This window comes from Puma concolor, chromosome A1 (assembly GCF_028749965.1).
Source record: "Puma concolor isolate L17-30 chromosome A1, mPumCon1.1.hap2, whole genome shotgun sequence".
NCBI lineage: Eukaryota > Metazoa > Chordata > Mammalia > Carnivora > Felidae > Puma > Puma concolor.
The window spans coordinates 154,857,598-154,877,591 of NC_141667.1; the positions used below are offsets into that span (position 1 = coordinate 154,857,598).

General features: G+C 32.1%; 1 pseudogene; it reads left to right on the top strand.

Annotated features, from left to right (window-relative positions):
- The first annotated feature begins 5,585 nt into the window (after positions 1 to 5,585).
- LOC112856864 (microtubule-associated protein RP/EB family member 1 pseudogene) lies at positions 5,586 to 19,469 on the top strand (annotated as a pseudogene).
- Positions 19,470 to 19,994: the final 525 nt, after the last annotated feature.

Consider the following 19,994-nt stretch of genomic DNA (forward strand, 5'->3'; position numbering starts at 1 on the left):
TCTTTTCCCTTTGGTACACTTCCAACTCTAAATCCCATGATCTACAGCTTGAGAAATACAGACATCAAAGATGCTCTAAGAAAGGTAAATTTGGGCAAAAGCCTGTCATGTTGTAACTCTATTATCTGGTCTTTCTCATGTACAATATTCACTATTGATATTTAACTAGATTTTTTAAGTTTATTTATTTATTTGAGAGATACAGACAGCACAAGTAGGGAAAGGGCAGTGAGAGGTAGAGAGAATCCCAAGCAGGCTCTTTTGTTGGAAAGATAAATCACTTTGCATTTATTCTTATGTAAGTGTATTTTAAATATATTTTCCAGCTTACTAACTATATGTGTTACACAATGTCAACTAAACATTATCTTCTATGCCTTGACATAGATAGATGATAGATAGATAGATAGATAGATAGATAGATGATAGATATCAGCATTTTTCTGATTTTTTCCTTGCTTGAAAAAAACACTGCTATTAAGCTTATTTAGCAAAAATCTATGTAAACATGTATATTGCCAGTTCAACAACTCAAAACTTGAAATTCACCATCAGATATGTGGATATTTAAAATTCCAAATCTTTAAAAACTTCAAAGAACTTTTTTTATAATCCACATTCACCAATGCTTCAGAATATTTGCTTCTCTTTGAATCTTTGCTGTAACTATTTAAAATTTTCTAATATTTTCTGAACTATTTGACAAAATAATATTCCATAATTATTTAAATTTGATTTTCTAATGAAATTAAATAACTTGCCATACATTTATTAATTCTTTATGCTTATTCTGGGAATTCTTCACATGCACTTTGCCTGTATTCATATTTTTATACTGATTTGAGGAGTCCTACATAGTGCAGAGCCCAACATAGGGCTCGAACTCACAAACTGAGATCATGACCTAAGCTGAAACCAAGACTTCGAAGCTTAACTGACTGAGCCACCCAGATGCCCCTTAACTAAATTTCAAATAGAGATGATACATCATTTTGGATTCATCTAGTTCAGTCATAAGTGTAGAATGATGTCTGCGTGTGGCTTCACATTGGAATTTATCTGTTGTCTGAATCATTGATGAATTTTGTTACCTGATCTCAATGTCTCCATTGTTCTTTGGGTTTAATTTTGGAGACTACTAATTACCTTCTGTTTCTTCTTTTTCTTTTACTTTATTCATAGTATGTAGTTCAGTTAGTGTTTTTTGTTGGTTTTGTTTCTGTTTTTGTTGTTTTTGTTGTCTGTTTGTTTTGCTTTGTTGTTTTTTCTCCCTGGAAAGATAACTTTGTCCAGAATGGCAAGCAATCTAATAAGCTGTGGGCTAATTTATTTCAGTCATATGCTTTGAAGGCATCTTTCTGTAACAACTCAAATATCTGGTATTGTCCTCTTATTGTGCTCTCTAAATCTGTTCATTCAACTTGGACTTTGAGTCCATTAACTACTTCAGATCTAACTAGGATAACCTTTGAAATGGTATAGAATTTTGCAAGAGAGACAGGAATGGGTCAGTCAGTATATGTTCATGAAAGTATTGAGTATTTTCAACCAGTTATCTGGAAAGCATAGAATGGAAAACAACAAAACTCCAGGTTATTTTCTCAGAACAGATACTTATGAGTTCACTATTTAAATTATTTATAGGAATCATCTGACCCTATGTGATTACTAAAGAGATTATCCTGTGGGCCTTGTAAGCTTATACCAAAAAATGATGTAGACTGTGAGATAGCTTAAGTACTTAAGTAGAATCTTCTGATGACACTGAATCATGTAGAGCAGCACCATTCAGGAGATGTTCTTCAGTGATGAAAATGTGGCTAGTGTAATGCAGACATAAGATTTTAGTTCAATTTATTTTCAACTAACAAATTTAAGTAGTCACACATGGAAGTTGACTACTAAAGTGGACATTCACAGATTTGGAGTGAAATAATCTAAAATTTTAAAGTTCTAATATCTAATAATACAATAAACCTTACATACTTTACTTTTTTCTTATATTTTGTGCAAACATTCTCATTTCAGCCATTAGTCTACAGAAAAAAATATATATATACAAGATATATGTGTATATGTATATACACATATATCTTGTATATATGCGTATATACATATATATGCAAGATGATGAGGCTCATATTTACCTCAAAGAAAGAAATCCATCTAACTAGGGACCTGAAAATACAGTGAAATTTTGAGGAACAAGAAGTAAAGGAATTTGTTTAAGATGCCAGTTTTCATTAAGAAAGAAATAAAGGATTATTGAATATTTTATAAATACATTATGTGATGATTTATGCTACTCTGAACCATTAACAATGGAGAAAACAAACAAACAATTGAAACAAAATATTGACCAATTTCAAAGAAAAGCCAGGGAGAAAAAGTTCTTATCTGTCCAAGGTTTTTACCTATTCATCAGAGCCTATACAAATGCTAATGACCTTATAATAAAAATAGCTACATCAAATGATTAAGAATTTATAATATATTTTATTTTTTTAAGTAACGTCTACACCCACTGAAGGGCTTGAAATCACCACCCTGAGATCAATAGTCACATGCTCTACCAAATGTGTCAGACAGGTGTCTCTATAATATGAAAAACAAAACAAAACAAACTTACTCTTGATATAGCTGGTTTCTCTTATAAGAGCATTATGGTAAGACTTTAAAATTTGTTTCTGTTGAAGAGAAAAAGAATAAGCTTGTAGTATGATAAAAATGATAAACAGGGCACTCTTTTGCATTCTGGAGAATTTCTTGATTATTAAAATAAATAAATAAATAAATACTAAATAATAAATAAATAAATAAATAAATAAATAAATAAATAAAACTTCCAGTACTCTCTGATGTGTTTTAGCCACTATAAATACAGTAAAATATTGTGAATTTAACTGGTGTCACTTTCCCTTTAGGAAAAAAAAATTGTATTATGTAAACCCCAACCAGAAATAGTTCAAGTCAACAGCATGTAACTTTGTTTTCATAATAATAGAATAAGCAAGTAGCAAACACTTGCTTTATAAAGTTGTCTATAAAATAAATAAATGAAACAAAAGAAAATTTAACAAAGGAAAGACATTTCAATCACATTCAACACAAGAAGACATTTTAAAATTTAAAACAGAGAAATTATTCTAAATTTCCTATTGCAGATGGGAAAGATAAAATCATGAACTGGCCAAAACATTTTATGAAAAGAGCCAGTGTATTAATGTAAGCTGTGTTTACAAGATGTCAAGTCATATTGCTAAAGTTATGTATTAAGTTAAACAATATATGTGAGAATATTTTCTGATTTTTCCCCCCAAAATTGGCCATTTCATGTATTTCAATATAATACATGCTTAGGAAGTGGATATATACTGAAAGAACTTTGAGGAGCATAACAGAAAATGACTAGATTTCCTTGAAATGAGTATTAGTTGAGATCTGGATATTAAAGATACTGCCAGTGATAAGATTCATAACAAAAAAAATAGGAGAATTATAGAAAAGATTTAAGTTGCTTTGGAGAAAGCTTAAATCACCCAGAACAAATAGACGTTGGAAATATGGACTTAAAAATACTCCTAGTGGAGTTTAGAAGGAAATGGGGAGTGTATCATTGGAATCTGTCTTCAGATGAATTATTGATATGTAGTCCAGAATGTGTTTTTGTCAGTTACACAGAAGGCAGAACTCAGACATAGTCAACTCGAATATTTAAGGATCTTTTCAAGCAAAGTTTCTAAGTTACAGTCAAGTTTACCCTTGCTGCTTATAGTACAATGTGAAATAAAAGAGATAAATCAAGGATTGCAATGCTAACAAACAACAACAACAAAACAGACCCTACTAAAGGAAATTATCAGTTTATGCATACAGTAAAATATGCCAATATTCAGAAATATCCACTGTAAGGATGATATTGGGAAATAGCTAAGTGAATGGTTGTACTAGCTTTTGTTAAAACCTTCTCAAAATCAAAAGGTCAGGCTATTCACACAGGAGTGAGGATATTTCTTATGGAGCTTCTCAATCAAGATCCTTCCTCTTGGAACTTTAAGAACTTGTATCTCAGCAGTCTCAACAGAAGCCAAAAATAGATGAGATCTTGGCTCTGGATTGTCCTGCATTTTGAGATTTTGGTGTGATTTTTAGTCCTGAAATCACAGTTTTCTGTTAGGTCAAAGCGATCCTTGACTTTTAGTATGCCAACTTATTCTTACTGTAAGGTAACAACTTCTAAGCTCTTTACATATTGTAGCTCAAACTCAAAGCCTGTAAGTTTTATTATACAATTGAAATAAAGTAGTAAGGCACTGCTGAAAGATTCAGGAATTTAAAAAATGCAATACAATGGATTGTTCAGAGACCACACATATATATACATAAATTCTAAGAGAATGTTGACAGTGCACCGAGGAGAAACAATAAACTTTTCAATAAATGATGATAGATTACACATACACACAGAGTCATACCCTAATATAAAATAAAAGAAAAAATAAATCTCCATATATATCCAAATTCTAGTAAATTAAAAACTAAGTAGCATTGAAAATTTTATGTTTCATCATAAACAAGACAGAAGTTCACTATGTCTATTTTGTGACATGTATTGTAATTATTAACCAATGTAGTCCAACTAGACATGCAAATAATACAAATTGGAAATATATTAGGAAATATATTTTTATTTGCTTTGGTATGAGTATACACTTAGTATATCCAAAAGATTCAATCAAAACACAATATCAAAAGTGATATCAAAAAATAGTCATTCCTTTTGTAAAATATTTTTAGTCATGTCCAATGAAACAAATTTTGTCAATCATATTTGAGGTTTGTTTGACACATTAGGATTGGTAGAATTTGCAGAAATTTCACAATATATAGCTTTTTCTATACCATCTACAATATTCCTGCAACTCAGAATAATACAGTCAAAAATGATACAGTAACAATTTTACTAGTTTATAGTTCATGGATTTTCTTGCTACACACAAAATGGTAATTTACTGAAGAAACTATCAGTAGGCATTTCAATCACAAAATGCAAAGGTAAATGAACAACAATTAATAAAATCATTGACTCCTCTATGTGTTTACCTGAAAAGTCTCCACACCTTGAAATGTGTTATAGAAACAATTTCTTTTGAATAGTTTTCCTAAGAGCCCCTGTCAGATGACTATTTCTTAGGCTATAGATGAAAGGATTTAACAAGGGAGTAATCACAGTGTACATGACAGCTGCTGCTTGGTCTTTTTCAGCTATATGGGAGTTGGAGGGACATAAATAAACGCCAATTATTGTGCCAAAAAACAAGAGGACCACGCAGATATGAGAAGAGCATGTGGAGAATGCTTTAAATTTCCCTATGGTTGATGGCATTCTGACTATAGAATAACCAATGAGTATGTAAGAAACTAAAATACAGATAAAGCTTACCACCACCACCAGTCCCCCCTCAATAAAAATAAATAACTCATTGATATGGGTATCTGAACAGGACAATTTTAGCAGTGGTCCAATATCACAGAAGAACTGAGGAATTTTGTTATCCTTACAGAAGGATAATTGAACCAATAAGATGGTGTGTATCTGTGCACTCAAGATTGCAAAGATCCAGGAGGTGGCCACCAGACGAGCACAGAATTTGGGAGTCATAATGGATAAGTAGGACAAAGGAAGGCAGATGGCCACAAAACGGTCATAAGACATAATAGGGAGAAGTAATGTTTCCATCCCTGAAAAACAGATAAATAGGTACATTTGCATCATGCAGTTATTAAATGAGATAGTAGAATTTCCTGTCTGGATGTCTACAAGCATTTTGGGAACAGTAGTGGAAGACAAACAAAGGTCAATCAAGGATAAATTGCTAAGGAAATAATACATAGGGGAGTGAAAGCAAACATTTGATATACTTGTTAGGATTATGAGAAGGTTTCCCACCATGGTGGTCAGGTAAATGCAGAGAACCAGGAAAAACAGGAGTGGCTGTTTGGCTGGATCATCAGAAAACCCCATGAGGATGAACTCAAAAAAGGTGCTTTGGTTTAGTGTCTTCATAAATTCCATCATCTGTATGTAACTCTTGTGATAAATATAGTAGTATGAAGTTCATCAAACAGAATTAATCAGGTCATCAATCCATGGGAGGTGTTCACTCTGAAAATATCATAAGAAAGTTTTATTTGAGGGTATGGTGTGGTCATGGTTTCTCATCATCAAGTTGGTGCAAAATTAATTTTATTTTCTATTAACATTTTATCACATTCAAACTGAGCTCTTAAATACATTATCTAATTTATTTTAATTTATGTCACTTGGAAATATTATCCAATTGTACTGAAGAAGAAATGGAGACATAGAGTTTAAGACTTGTTCATGATCATAAAGATATAAATAAGTGGAAATGATATTTCAACACAGTTTTCCTGACTAAATGTTCTTTTTCAATTCACAAGGGGCTTAAATTTCACCATGAAAATGTGAAACATAAAAGTATTTAATCCTGGTTGCTTTTGTACTTATATCAAAAGTAAGAGTTATGATCTCTATTCAATTTTCTTTTTACTTTACTCTCTCCAGAAGACTCATTCTAGATTATTTTACATCTGGTCTCAGAGTCTATTGTCTTTATCATAACAATTAAACCATAACAATGTAGTCACCCCTTAATGTATGTTTCTCGCATTAACCTGCAACACTGGATAATAAAGTCTATGTCATATTTACTTTTGTATGTCAGTGTTTTAAAAGACATTGACTTATGATAGAGCTAAATAACATAGGCTTAATGCAATAATTAGATGAATAATTCTTAAAACAGAATAATTTGTGAAACTATAGCTATATTTTCCATTTTCAGAAAAGAATTAGTAAGTAATTCATAAAAAATACATTGGAGTAATACACAAACTTTGTTTCTCTCCATTTCTGGGAGTAAACCCATACCAGACAATTATTAATTAGCAAATAAATGACTTAAATATATCAATAAAAATTACATAATTCCATGTGAAAAAAACATGGAGAGAAAAGACTTCAAAGATTATTAGCCCTGTAGCTCTGAAATAAAAGTCTCTTATTGATAGTTTTCTGATTCACAGAATATCAAATAAAACAGCTACTTTAATTATCGCAATAATTATACAGAGTGAGTATGAAGATCAGACATCTTGCCATTTGTGTTATTTAGGTCACCTGTTCCTACCTTGTTGAAGGTTTCTACTACTTCTTACAGTTGAATGAGAGGTTTATTTTTTGAGTCGACTTAATGCTCTTGGAGTGGATAGAAGTTTAGTTTGCAATTTGTAATATATCAGTTCCAAGAAGCATTAAAGTGTGTGGATTTTTGAGATATAATTTTGTCAAGAGACCTCTTACAAAAAACAAATGTAATCAGAACGTCAGTTTTTTCTCGCATTATCCTTTCAAAAATTTATATATTTTTGAAATATATCAGGGGTATTTGGAGGCCTTAGAGCTAACATGTCTTTGGAAACTACAATAATTTGTCTTATATTTATTGATACAAAGGGATTTTCCAAACATAGACAATTGTATGGTTCTGTTGAAACACAAGTAACTTCTAAATGAAGAAAAACAAAGTACTGATTATTGAATCAATCATAAAAGAAGATAAACTCCCATATTAAAGGTTAAAGAACTCAAACGTAGAACCTTAAAAGGATATTATGTAAAATCAGTACCGAAGGAGTCCATGAAAATAACTATAATTCCTGAATATATTTATGGCTCAAATCAATTGTGTTTGTTTCAGTTATCAGGTCTTGGGTAGAGAAGCTCTTGCTCAAATATCATGATCAATCCCTGGAATAGACAAAATATGTAATATTTATTACAGAGGATCATGTATATAATATGCATATTTAGCAAATACATACTAGAACAAAATATTGTACGTGTTGCCTGCATAGTTGTGTTTCATGAAATAAACATATTTTTCGAAATGTTGAATTTACCATATAAATTAAGTTGATATTGTTTACATGTTTTGTAGTCTTATTAGCATAAAATCAATGAGTAGTTTATCTCATATAACAAAAAAAAGAAATTCAGAAATGTGTAAGTCATATACATTTAAATATTTTTACAATAGCTTTGTCTACACTTATGGAAGTAGACTGTTAGAAAAGCTTTTATTTCAACATTCTTTAAAAATGAAAACTGCCACCCATAACTATAGTTTTCAGATACTAAATAGTATCAATACCTCTAAGCCTTGTTAGAATTTGTGTAGACATCTGTGTACAAACATCTAGAATAAAAAAAAAACACACACAAAATATCTAAAGTCAAGTTCTACAGTGGCAGGAGAATACTCATTCTATAAATTCTAAAGTTCCCCACATAGAGATTATATGCATCATATGCAGTCAGTGAAGGGGACATTTGTAAAAAGCTGAAATAACTCACCTAAATTAATGTGATATTTTTGGATGCTTTTCATTGCATTCATTTCTGATTCATTTCATCAATAAATGGGTTGAATAGATCCACCAGTTTACTCTTCTGTGGCACTGATAAAGCTTGTCCATGATGAATTGATAGTGAACATAATAATGTAACTGAAGAATGTGGGACTAAATGAGGTAAGTAAGGAAGCACATAGAACATTTACATGTTCTTAGGGAGCTTCCAGGACAGTCTGTTCAATTCCCCATGAGAAAGGGATACCAAGCAGATATTTAATCTCGGTTGTGTGCCCCAGAGACATTTTCTCTAGAGGACAATGAAGATTTATAATTTTATTCCTTCCTTTTGTTATATTCACAGTAATCCAACTATAGAGGTTTTCACCATAGAGATTGGGAAATTGTTAAATTTCCCAAGAGTTTCAATTAAAATATTCTCGAATGCATAATATCAGATATAAAATGATAGTAATATCACCTGATGGTCAGAACTCTACTAGATATAATTTGTCCCCTTATGAGTAAATAAATGCCCTCTAACCAAATTGAGTTCTGTTATTGTTTTTCCTCTTTTCTAGCATGCTCTAGTTTGACATGGCATATTTAATCTAAGAGTATTTATACCCTTTATGACATTTATTTCTTCCCTTATGAAGTTGTTTACATTTGGGCTAAAAAGCTCTGCAATAAAGACTACATATATTGTTTATACCAGAGCTTCCAAGACTTCGTAGAAAAGTAGAAAATTATCCTCTATTAAAGTGTGTGAAAATTTGGTAATAAATAATAAATATTGCATTGAAACTATGGAAATATAATGGAAAAAAACTGTATTTTGTAATGGATGGTATTTAAAGCTTGGAATTACTTGGGCACCACCCTTCCTTACTTATTACTTCATTAAATGAAATTAGTGACTACTGGCATTATCAAGCAATATATTTTCAAATATTTCTACTTTGTCATTATTTCCATGTTTTTCTTTTAAACATCCTTTTTAATTAATAACATTTAAAATTTATAAATTTATAATTGTTATAGTTTTGTGTTCTCCCATGGGCAACATTGAGGGTGATTTTCTCAATATTTTACATGTCACCATTTACAAATTATTGTTGAGGATAGATCTTAAACCAGATAGAATTGTAAAATAATTTAATGTTTACATATATGTATTTGGCAATTAACATATTTACTAGTATTGTGAAAGCTTTATCAAGCTATAATTAACATACAACATTGAGCAAGTTTAAGGTGTACAACATATTGACCTGATATATGTATATATTACAAAATGATTACCATAGTAAAGTTAGTTCTTATGTCCGTCACATCATAAAATTACATTTGTTGTCTGTGTGGTAAGAACATTTTAGATTTACTCCCAGTAGCTTTCCAATATATAAGACTTTTGTTAACTATAGTCACTGTGCTATGTATTAGGTCCCCAGCACTTATTTATATTATAACTGGGAGTCTGTACCTTTTGACCAGCATCTCCCATTTACTCCAACCTCCCAGCTCTGGGCAACCAGCATTTTGCACTCTGTATCTATGAGCTCAGCATTTTATGATTCTACTTATAAGTGTTAAATCCACAATTCAACCAAGTAAATTTAAAATTTTATTTGGCTTTATTAAATGATTCATGAATTGAGTGGCATCCCATCTAGCAAGTAGAGGGCAGCTCCAAATGTCTACCAAAAGGGAAAGACTAAAGGTTTGGCAAAAAAAGTCATAAACAGAAAAGAAAAAATAAAAGATTATTAGGTGATCTTACCTTCATTTTGGAATAGTTTGTCTTAATAGGTTGATTATCTGATCTTCTTATGGGGGATAGAAAAGGTCTGTATGGGGGATAGAAAAGGTCAAGAGACCTCCTACAAAAAACAAATGTAACCAGAACATCAGTTTTTTTCTCACATCATCCTGGGTGTATATATATATATATATATATATATATATATATATATGTATATATATATTTTTTTTTTGAAATATATCAGGGGTATTAGAAATTGTCATTATATTCATTATGAGCCCCAGTTTGGAGACTTGGCTGAAGTAATACCATTTGGGACCTTGAGTGTGTGTATGAGTTCATTCAATATTTATCTTCCACATTTACCTTACTTATTACACTTAGAATAATATCCTCCAGGTTTATCCATCTTATTGCAAATGGCAGGATTTCCTTCTTTTTAGGAATAACAATATATATCTATATGGATATATATAGATGTCTATGTATATCACACATCATAATGGGTCTTATGTTGTTTTTTATGTTTGTTTATGTTTTGTTTTGTTTTGTTTTTGTTCAGGTATGTTTTGTTTGTGTTTTAGGTATTGTTTATGTTTTATTTTGACTATAGTGAATAACACTACAATGAACATGAACATGGAAATATATCTTCAAAATAGTGTTAGTAGTTATATACACTTTTCTTTTCATAACCTTGCTATCTCTTGCTATCTCCTGTCTTAATTTAGAGATATTCCAATAATTGTGAGATATTATAAATTGTTTTTATTTTATTTACATTTCGCTGATGATTAGTGATGTTAAGCATCTTTTTATTTGCCTGTTTGCCAGTGTATGCCTCTTTTTAAACAATTCCTAACTTCTCTGACCATTTTTTCAATCAGATTGTCTTTTTTTTTTTTTTTTTTTTGCTATTAAGTTGCTTAAGAGTCCTATATATTATGGATATTAACCTCACAACAGATAGATGGAATGTACATATTTTCTCCCATTATGTATGGTGCATTTAAATTCTTGATGGTGATTGCTTCTTTTGCTGGGTAGATGCTTTTTAATTTGATAGAGTCCCACTTATTTAATTTTTTTGTAGCCTTTGCCTTATGCATCATAGCCAAAAAATCATTACTAAGACCAATGTCAAGGTGCATTTTTTCTAATTTTTTATTAGCTTTATGGCTTTCAGTCTTATGTCCATACTTTTCATACAATTTCTGTTGTTTTTAATGAATGGTGTAAGATAGGGGTAACATTATTTTTGCATGTGAACACCCAACTTTCCCAACATCATTTGTTGGAGAAGATATCCGTTTTTCTATTGAATACCCTTGGACACTTTGCCAACTTCTATTTATTTATTTTTTATGTGTATTTATCTATTTTGAGAGAGGAAGAGCATGGGAGGGGCAGAGAGAGACGGAGAGAGATTCCCAAGCAGTCTCCACATAGTCAGCTCATAGCTCTGTGGGGCTCAAACTCAAAAACCATCAGTTCATAACCTGAGTTGAAATCAAGAGTTAGATGCTTAGTCAACTGAGCTACCTATGTGATCCTCCTTTGTCAGATTTTAATTGAATGCATAAGCATGGAATTATTTGTAGTTTCTTGATTGTAGGTTCTATTGCTTCATAGTTTTCTTTTTATGTTAATATCATATTGTTTTGATTGGTATAGCTTCATAATGCAATTTGAAATCAGGTTGTGTGATGCCTCCAGGTTTGTTCTTCTGTCCCATAATTGCTTTGCCTCTTTGGATCTTCTTGTGGTTCTATATGAATTTCAGATTTTTTTTTCCATTTCTGTGAAAAATGCCATTGGAATTTTGGTAAAGATTGCATGGAATCTATAGATGTTCTGGATAGTTTGGAAATTTAATGATGTTCATAATTTGCAATTAATTTTTCCAGTGAACATGGAATATCTTTTCATTTCTGTCTTCTTCAATTACCTTAATTAATGTTTTATGATTTTAGTGTGTAGATATTTTATCTTTTTTTGTTTATTTCTTAGTGTTTTATTGTGTCTGATGCTATTATGCATGGGATTGCTTTATTTTTATATATTTCATTGTTAGTACAGAAACATGACTAAATCTGTGTTTATTCTGTATCATGTTAATTTATTAAATTTCTTTATTTTTTCTAGTAGTTTTTCATGGAATTTGTAGTTTTCCCTCATATAAAATAATGTCATCCACAAACAGGGACAATTTTACAATCGGGATGCATTTTGTTTGTTTGTTTGTTTTGCTCGCCTGATTGCTTTGGCTAGAGTATTCAGCACTATGTTGAAAAGAAGTGGGGAGTGAAGTCACTATTTTGTTCCTGAAATTAGGGAAAATCTTTCATCCTTTTACCTTTTACCTTTGATGTCAGTTGTGGGCTTGTGACAATAGATTTTATTTTCTTGATTCATCTTGCTTCTATACCCAATTTGTTGAAGATTTGTATCATGAAAGATATCTTATATTGTCAAATGCTATTTCTACATGTACTGAGATGACATAATTTTTATCGTTAGTTTCTTATCATGGTATATCATGTTTATTAATTGGCATATGCTGAACCATCTTTGCATAAGAGGAATAAATCCCATGTGGTCAAGCTATATATTTCTATAAATATGTTGTTGAATTGTGTTTGTTAATGTTTTGTTTAGACTATTTGTATCTACATTTATCTGGAATATTGACCTTAAATTTATTTTCTTTTAGAGTCCTTATCTAGTTTTGGTATCTTAAAAATGGCCTTGTAAAATGAATTTGGAAGTGTACCTTCCTCTTCAGTTTTTCAGAATAATTTGAGATTTTTGGCATTAACCCTTCAATGTTTGTTAGAATTCACCATTGAAACCATTTGGTCATGCCCTCCCCCCCACCCCGGCCTTGGGAGGTTTTTGATTAATGATTTAGTATTCCTGTCGTTGTTTTGTTCAGATTTTCTATTTCTTAATGAGTCATAGATGATAAGTCATGTTTCTAGGAATTTATACATTTCATCTAGATTATCCAGTCATTTGGTGTATAAATTATTTTGGTAGTCTACTATAATTCTTTTAATTCTAATTATCATTTTTTTATGTCTTCTCTATCATTTTTATTTTATTTATTTGTATTGTCTCCCTTTTTTCTTTCCTTCAGCTAAATTTTTTCTGTTTTGTTTTCATTTGTAAAAGGCAACTCTTTGTTTCATTGATATTTTTATTTTCTTTCTAGTACTTTATTTGTGATCTATATAATATCTTTAAACGTTTATTTTTATAAATTTGGGCTTTGGTCTCTTTTAATTATTTCTTTAAAGAGTAAACATAGTTGTTTATTTGAGATTTTTTTACCTTAATTTAGGTGTTTCATAATAGACTTTTCTCTTAGCACTACTTTAGCAGAATTTCATACCTATTTATATATGGTGCTTTAATTGGTTGTTCAGTAGTAAGTTGTCTAGTTTATGAATTTTTTATGAAGTTTTCAGGCTTCCTCTTGTTATTTCTTTCTAGTTTACTATAATTGTGATTGAAAGAATATACTTTTTATTATTTTAATATTTTTAAATTTGCTAAGACTTGTTTTATGAGCTAATATGTTATCTATCCTAGAGGATGTACCATGTGACCTTCGGAAGAATGTATATTCTGATGCAGTTGAATAAAAAATTCTATACATGTATGTTATGCTCGTTTGGTTTAAAATATAGTCCTAGTCCAATTTTTCCTTATTGACTTTTCTGTCTGTATGATTTATTCATTGTTGAATTGGGGTATTAAGTTTTCTATACTTATGGGTCTATTTTTCCATTTAGATCTGTTATTGTTGACTTAATATATGTAGATGCTCTGATGTTGGGTCTGTATATATTTACAATTATTATATTCTCTTGATTTATTGATCTCTTTGTCATTACATAATAACCTTACTTTTATTTTACTGAAGATTTTGACCGAACGTGTACTTTGTGTGATGCAACAATAGCTAGCCTTGCTGCCTTTTGTTTTCCATTCATGTGGAACATTTCTTCCATCCTTTCACTATGAATCTACATTTTCCTTAAAATTAATGTGCTCTGTGGACAGCATATAGCTGGGGTCCTTTTTTTTCTCCCCCCCCACACCTTTTTTTAAGTTCATCCACTTTATGCCTTTTAATTGGATAATTTTTTCAATTTATTTTAAAAGGCATTACTGATAGAAAAAAACTTATTAATGCAATCTATTATGTTCTGGAAAATGATTTTAGTAACATGGTGGGGCAAATTATTCTTTTCTAGCCCTTTTTTTTTTATACAACTAACTTGACATCCATTACCAAACAAATGCGCCTCTGCACTTTATACCAAGAGACCTGAGACATTTCTAATTTTCGTGTGCAGCCCCCCAAAAACAATATCTCAATTAGGGCTGCAGATACAAAGGATGTCGGGAAGCTGCTTTAGTCCCTTCTACTATAATTACACAAGGAAAGAGTAGAATGGCATATTCAAAGTGTTGAAAAGCAAAAATTGGCAACCAACAATACCATGCCAAGAAAGATTATCCTTCAGATATGTAGGAAGAATAAAGTTTCTTAAGCAAACAAAATATAACAAAATTCACCACCACTAGATCTTCCTTGCAAGGTCTCAATGAACTAGAAAAAGAAGAAAAAAATAAGCTAAAAAAAGCAAAAAAAAAGGGAAATAATAAAGATATGAGCAGAAATAAATAAGCTCAAAACAGTAATGAAAAATGATTAGTACAACTTAGAGTTCATCTTTCAAGAATGTAAACAAAATTAAGAAAGCTTTACATAGGCTAAGAAAAAAATTGAGAATCCTCAATAAATAAAATTATAACTGTAGAAAAAGACTTTACATCTAATATGACAGAAATTCATAAGATCATAAGAGATTACTATGAATAATTATATACCTACAATTTATACATACAACCTAGCAGGACAGAATCATGAAGAAACATAAAATCTAAACAGATCAATTAGTAGGAAAGAATTAAAAACAGTAAAGAAGAAACAAACACTCCCAACACAGAAAACAACCCAGATCAGATGGCTTCACTGGTATATTCTACCAAACATTTACCAAAGAATTAATATCTATCCTGCTCAAATTCTTCCAAAAATTGAAGAGGTGGAAACACTTTCAAAGTCTTTTTACAAGGCCAGCATTACACTGATACTAATGATAGATAAGAACATTACAAAGTAGAAAACTATACACCAATATCACTGCACATATTAATGTAAACATTTTCAACAGAATATTTCCAAACTTAATTCAAGAATCAATTTAAAAATGTTCACTTTGGCCATTTGGGATTTATCTCTGTGATGCAGGAACGGTTCAACATACTCAAATAAAATGCAACCTTTTACATCAATAAAATGAAAGATAAAAATCACTTGATCATCACAATAGATGCAGAAAAGCATTTGACACATACAATATTCTTTCATGATAAAAAACCCTCTACAGACTGGGTATAGAACAAACATACCTTGCCCTAATAAAGGTTCTCTACATCCAACTGCAACAGGCTTTATACACAATGGTGAAAAAATTGAAAGTGTATCTTCTAAGATCAGAAACAAGACAATGATGCTCACTTTCACTACTCTTATTCTATATAATACTCCAAGTTCGAGCTAGAAAAAATTAGACAACACAAAGAAATAAAAGGCAACTGATTCTGAAAAGTACAATTAAAATTGTCAGTAATTGTAGTTGATATCATTTTGTATATAGAAAATCTCAACAACTGAACAAAGATACTATTGGAACTAATGAACGATTTCAATAAAACTATAGAATATAAAATCAATATCAGAAATCAGTTTAATTTCTACACATTTATTTATGTATATATATATACATGCATATGTATATATATATAGGTATATGTGTGTGTGTATATATATAGAATACAACATATAGGAATAAATTAAGGCAAGGAATTAAAGATATGTACAAGGAAAAATGCATGCCTTTTTTGAAGAAAATCAAACAAGACACAAACAAATGAAAATACATCCAGTGTGCTATGATTGGAAGAATTCATAGTGTTAAAATGCCCATACTGCACAAAGTCATCCTTAGATTCAATGCAATTCTTATCCAAATTCCAATGGCATTATTCACAGACATAGAAATAGCAAAAGACCTAAAATTTGTAAGAATTGCGAGATCAAATAACCAAAGCAAACCTAAGAAAGAACAAAGCTAGAGATATTTCACTTCCTGGTTTCAAACTATATTATGAAGCTATAGTAATAAAATAGTATGTTATTGGCACAAAAAAATAAACACACAACAATGGAAGCAAATGGACAGCACATAATTAAACACCCACATGTATGATCAACTAATATTTATTAAGGTAGTCACCAGTCACACCTGGTGAAAATATGGAAAATAAAAAGAGAGGGAAAGAATAGTTTATTTAACAAAAGTTTGGAAAACTGGATACATACATGCAGAATAATGATGTTAGACCCACCTCTCATGTCACTCACAAAAAGATAATTCAAAATGATCAAAGACTTAAACACAAGATATGATACCATAAAACTAGAAGAAAACATTAAGATATGGCACCTCACCAATGGTCTTGGCAATGGTGTTTTGGAAATGACACTGAAAGCAGGAAAAACAAAAGTAAAAATTAACAAATAGGAATCAAATATACTTAAAATCTTCACAGCAAATGAAACCGTCAAAGAAAAAAATGAAAAAGCAACCTACAAAATGAGAAAAGTTTTACTAACCCAATATTAAATAAGGGGTAAGTATCCAAAATATATAAACAACTCGTAAAATCAAATAAAGGAAATAATTTTCTTACAAAATGGTCAGAGGAACTGTGTAGACAGAGAGAGTGAGAGAGGGAGGAGAAAATTGGGGAACACACCTGGAGAACATTTCCTCAAAACATTGTTCTGGAAAAAGACAGGGGCTACATTTTGAGAGTTCTTGCAATCAGTGAGGATTAAAATCTGGAGTCCTAATTGTCAGTGGCCTTGGCTGTGATAGATCCCAAAGGCACTGTCCTCCTCTTAGAGAGAAGGCAAGCAAACAACCCAGTGGCAGATGGTGTGGAAACAGCAATCTGAAGAATGCCTGGTGCACACAGTTAGAGGTTATTTGCTCTTTTTGGAGCACAGTTCTTAGAGGCAGCATTCAGAGACACCTTTCCTAGAACAAATGAGCTGGCTGGCACTATTTCCCTCCCATGCTCCTTAGCATAAAGACAGAGCTACTTGCAGAAAGCAAAGCAGCATCTATACTGGCTGCCTAACTAGTTTACACCAAGCTCCAGACCCCTTAATTCTGGTAGGACTGCCACTCTCAGTCAAGCTTGCATCAGTCCAGCACAGTGAGGTCATTCCCCACAAGATAAGCCTAAACTCCTATCCACACCACATCTACTGACCAGAGAGTTTTGCAGGGCCCCAGTTCCTCCTGGTAGGGATGATGACAAGTTTTATTTCACAAACAGACCAGAGCACACCAAGTAAAACTTGCCAAATTCAGGTCAGAGACCAAACACTGTCCATAGAAAGCAAGGAGAGCCTCTGCAGATAACTTGACTGAAGGATGGAGCAGCCAGAACAAAATAGCAGAATACACACAGCACACACCAGAGACACTCCATGAAACCAAAGGGCATGGACATTACATGACCTCTTCTTCATAAAGCCATTACTTTCGGGAGCAGAAGACAAACTGGCATTTCTGACACACAGAAAATGGTAGAGATAAACAAAATGCGAAGAAGGAGAAACTTATCTTAAATGAAAGAACAAGATAAGGTAACAGTCAGAGAGCTAGACCAAACAGGTATAAATAACAATAGAAAGATAATAAGATAAATATTCTATTATGGATGATTTAAAGCATTGATCATAATGATACTCACTGGGCTTGAGCAAAGAATAGAAGACATCGGTGACACACCACATAGTTAAAAAAAGTTAAAAAAAATAAATCATTTGAAAATTCAATAAACAAATTGGAAAAAGGCTTGATGCAATGCATAGTGGGCTGGGGGGAGGAGAGGAATGAATTGGTGACCAAAAAAGACAAAGGAATGGAAAAAAACTGAAAAAAATAAATAAAACAATAATGCAACACAAGAATAGACTTAGGGCAAAAAGTGACTCTATTAAACATAATAACATTTAACTATAGGAGTCTAAGAAGAAGAAAAAGAGAGAGGAAAAGGGGCAGAAAATGTGGTTAAGGAAACAATAGGTGAAAACTTCCACAATCTAGGGAAGGAAACACACATTCAGTTGCAGAAGGCACAGAGAAATTCCATTAAAAAAAAAAGTAAGCCAACACTAAGATATATTGTTATAAAATTTGGAAAATGTGACAAATAAAAATCTTAATATAGTAAGGTGGGACAGTTTGAGCAAGACCAAGACAGAACCAAAGCCAGGCACAGGCAGGGGATATGGTCCCACCAAGAACCAAAGAATACACTGAATGTATACTCAACGTCCGTCACCAGCAATAATCTAAGATAACACGACATGCTGGGCCTGGGTCAATGAGTCTCTGCAGCTGAATCTGACAAAGATCAAACAGTTGCACTCAGTAACTGCTTATCATCAGTTTATGGGCATGCTGTTCCTTGGCTCCATTGCCTTGAAGAAAGTGAAATTCCACACTAAGCTAGAACACGAATACATCCAGAACTTAAAAATACTACAAGCGGGTTTTAAGACAATTGGTATTGACAAAATAATCCTTGTGGACAAATTAGAAAAGGAAATTTTCAAGGCAATTTTGAATTTGTTCAGTGGTTCAAGAACTTTTTTGATGCAAACTATGATGGAAAAGACTATGACCCTATAGCTGCCAGACAAGGTGAGGAAACTTTAGTGGCTCACTCCCTTGTTGCTCCAGCTCTAAACAAACTGAAGAAACTTCTCAGCTCTAGGAGTGCAGCTCCACAGAGGCCCTCTGTGACCCACAGAACTACTGCAACCCCTAAGGTTGACCTGGTTTTGGTGCTAAAGAATCTGGTGTGGGCAACTGGGATGATGAAACAGCTAATAGATGCAGCAGGTCAACGTGTTGAAACTTAATGTTGAAGACTTGGAGAAAGAGATTTCTATTTTGGGAATCTAAGGAACATTGAATTGATTTGCTAAAATAACAAGGGGGAAAACAACCCTGTACTGCAGCGAACCATGGGCAATCTCTATGCCACAGACAAAACTTTTGTGATAGCTGATGAAGGGGGCCCACAGGAGGAAGAAGAAGAGTGTTAACAGTCTGGACCAGCAGAGCAATATCCAAATTCTTCACTCCAAATCATATGCTTAACTGTAAAATATTTCCTTTTATTATTCTTAGGGGACGCACTGATTTCTTTTCATGAGCAAAAAGTACCTCTTTTAAAGAACACTGCAGAAGTTTCACTCTTTTTCCAATGAGTTTGAGTTTAGGGGCTTTCATTTTATAGCAAGGCAGTATTAACATCCAGCTGTTTCACCTAGGCTGCAGCTCACAGAGGCTGACCATGGGGCTCCCCATGTGGATGCTGGTAACACTGATTGAGGAAGACATTGTTTTCAAACTTTTTTTAATGTTCATTTATTTTTGAGAGAGAGAGAGAGCACGAGCAGGAGAGGTCAGAGAGAGAGGGAGACAGAGAATCAGAAGCAGGCTTCAGGCTCTGAGTTGTCTGCACAGAGCCCACTGTGGAATCAAACCTGTGAACCGGGAGATAATGACCTGAGCTGAAGTTGGATGCTCAAAGAACTGAGCCACCCAGGTGCTCCAGGAGGTAGTGT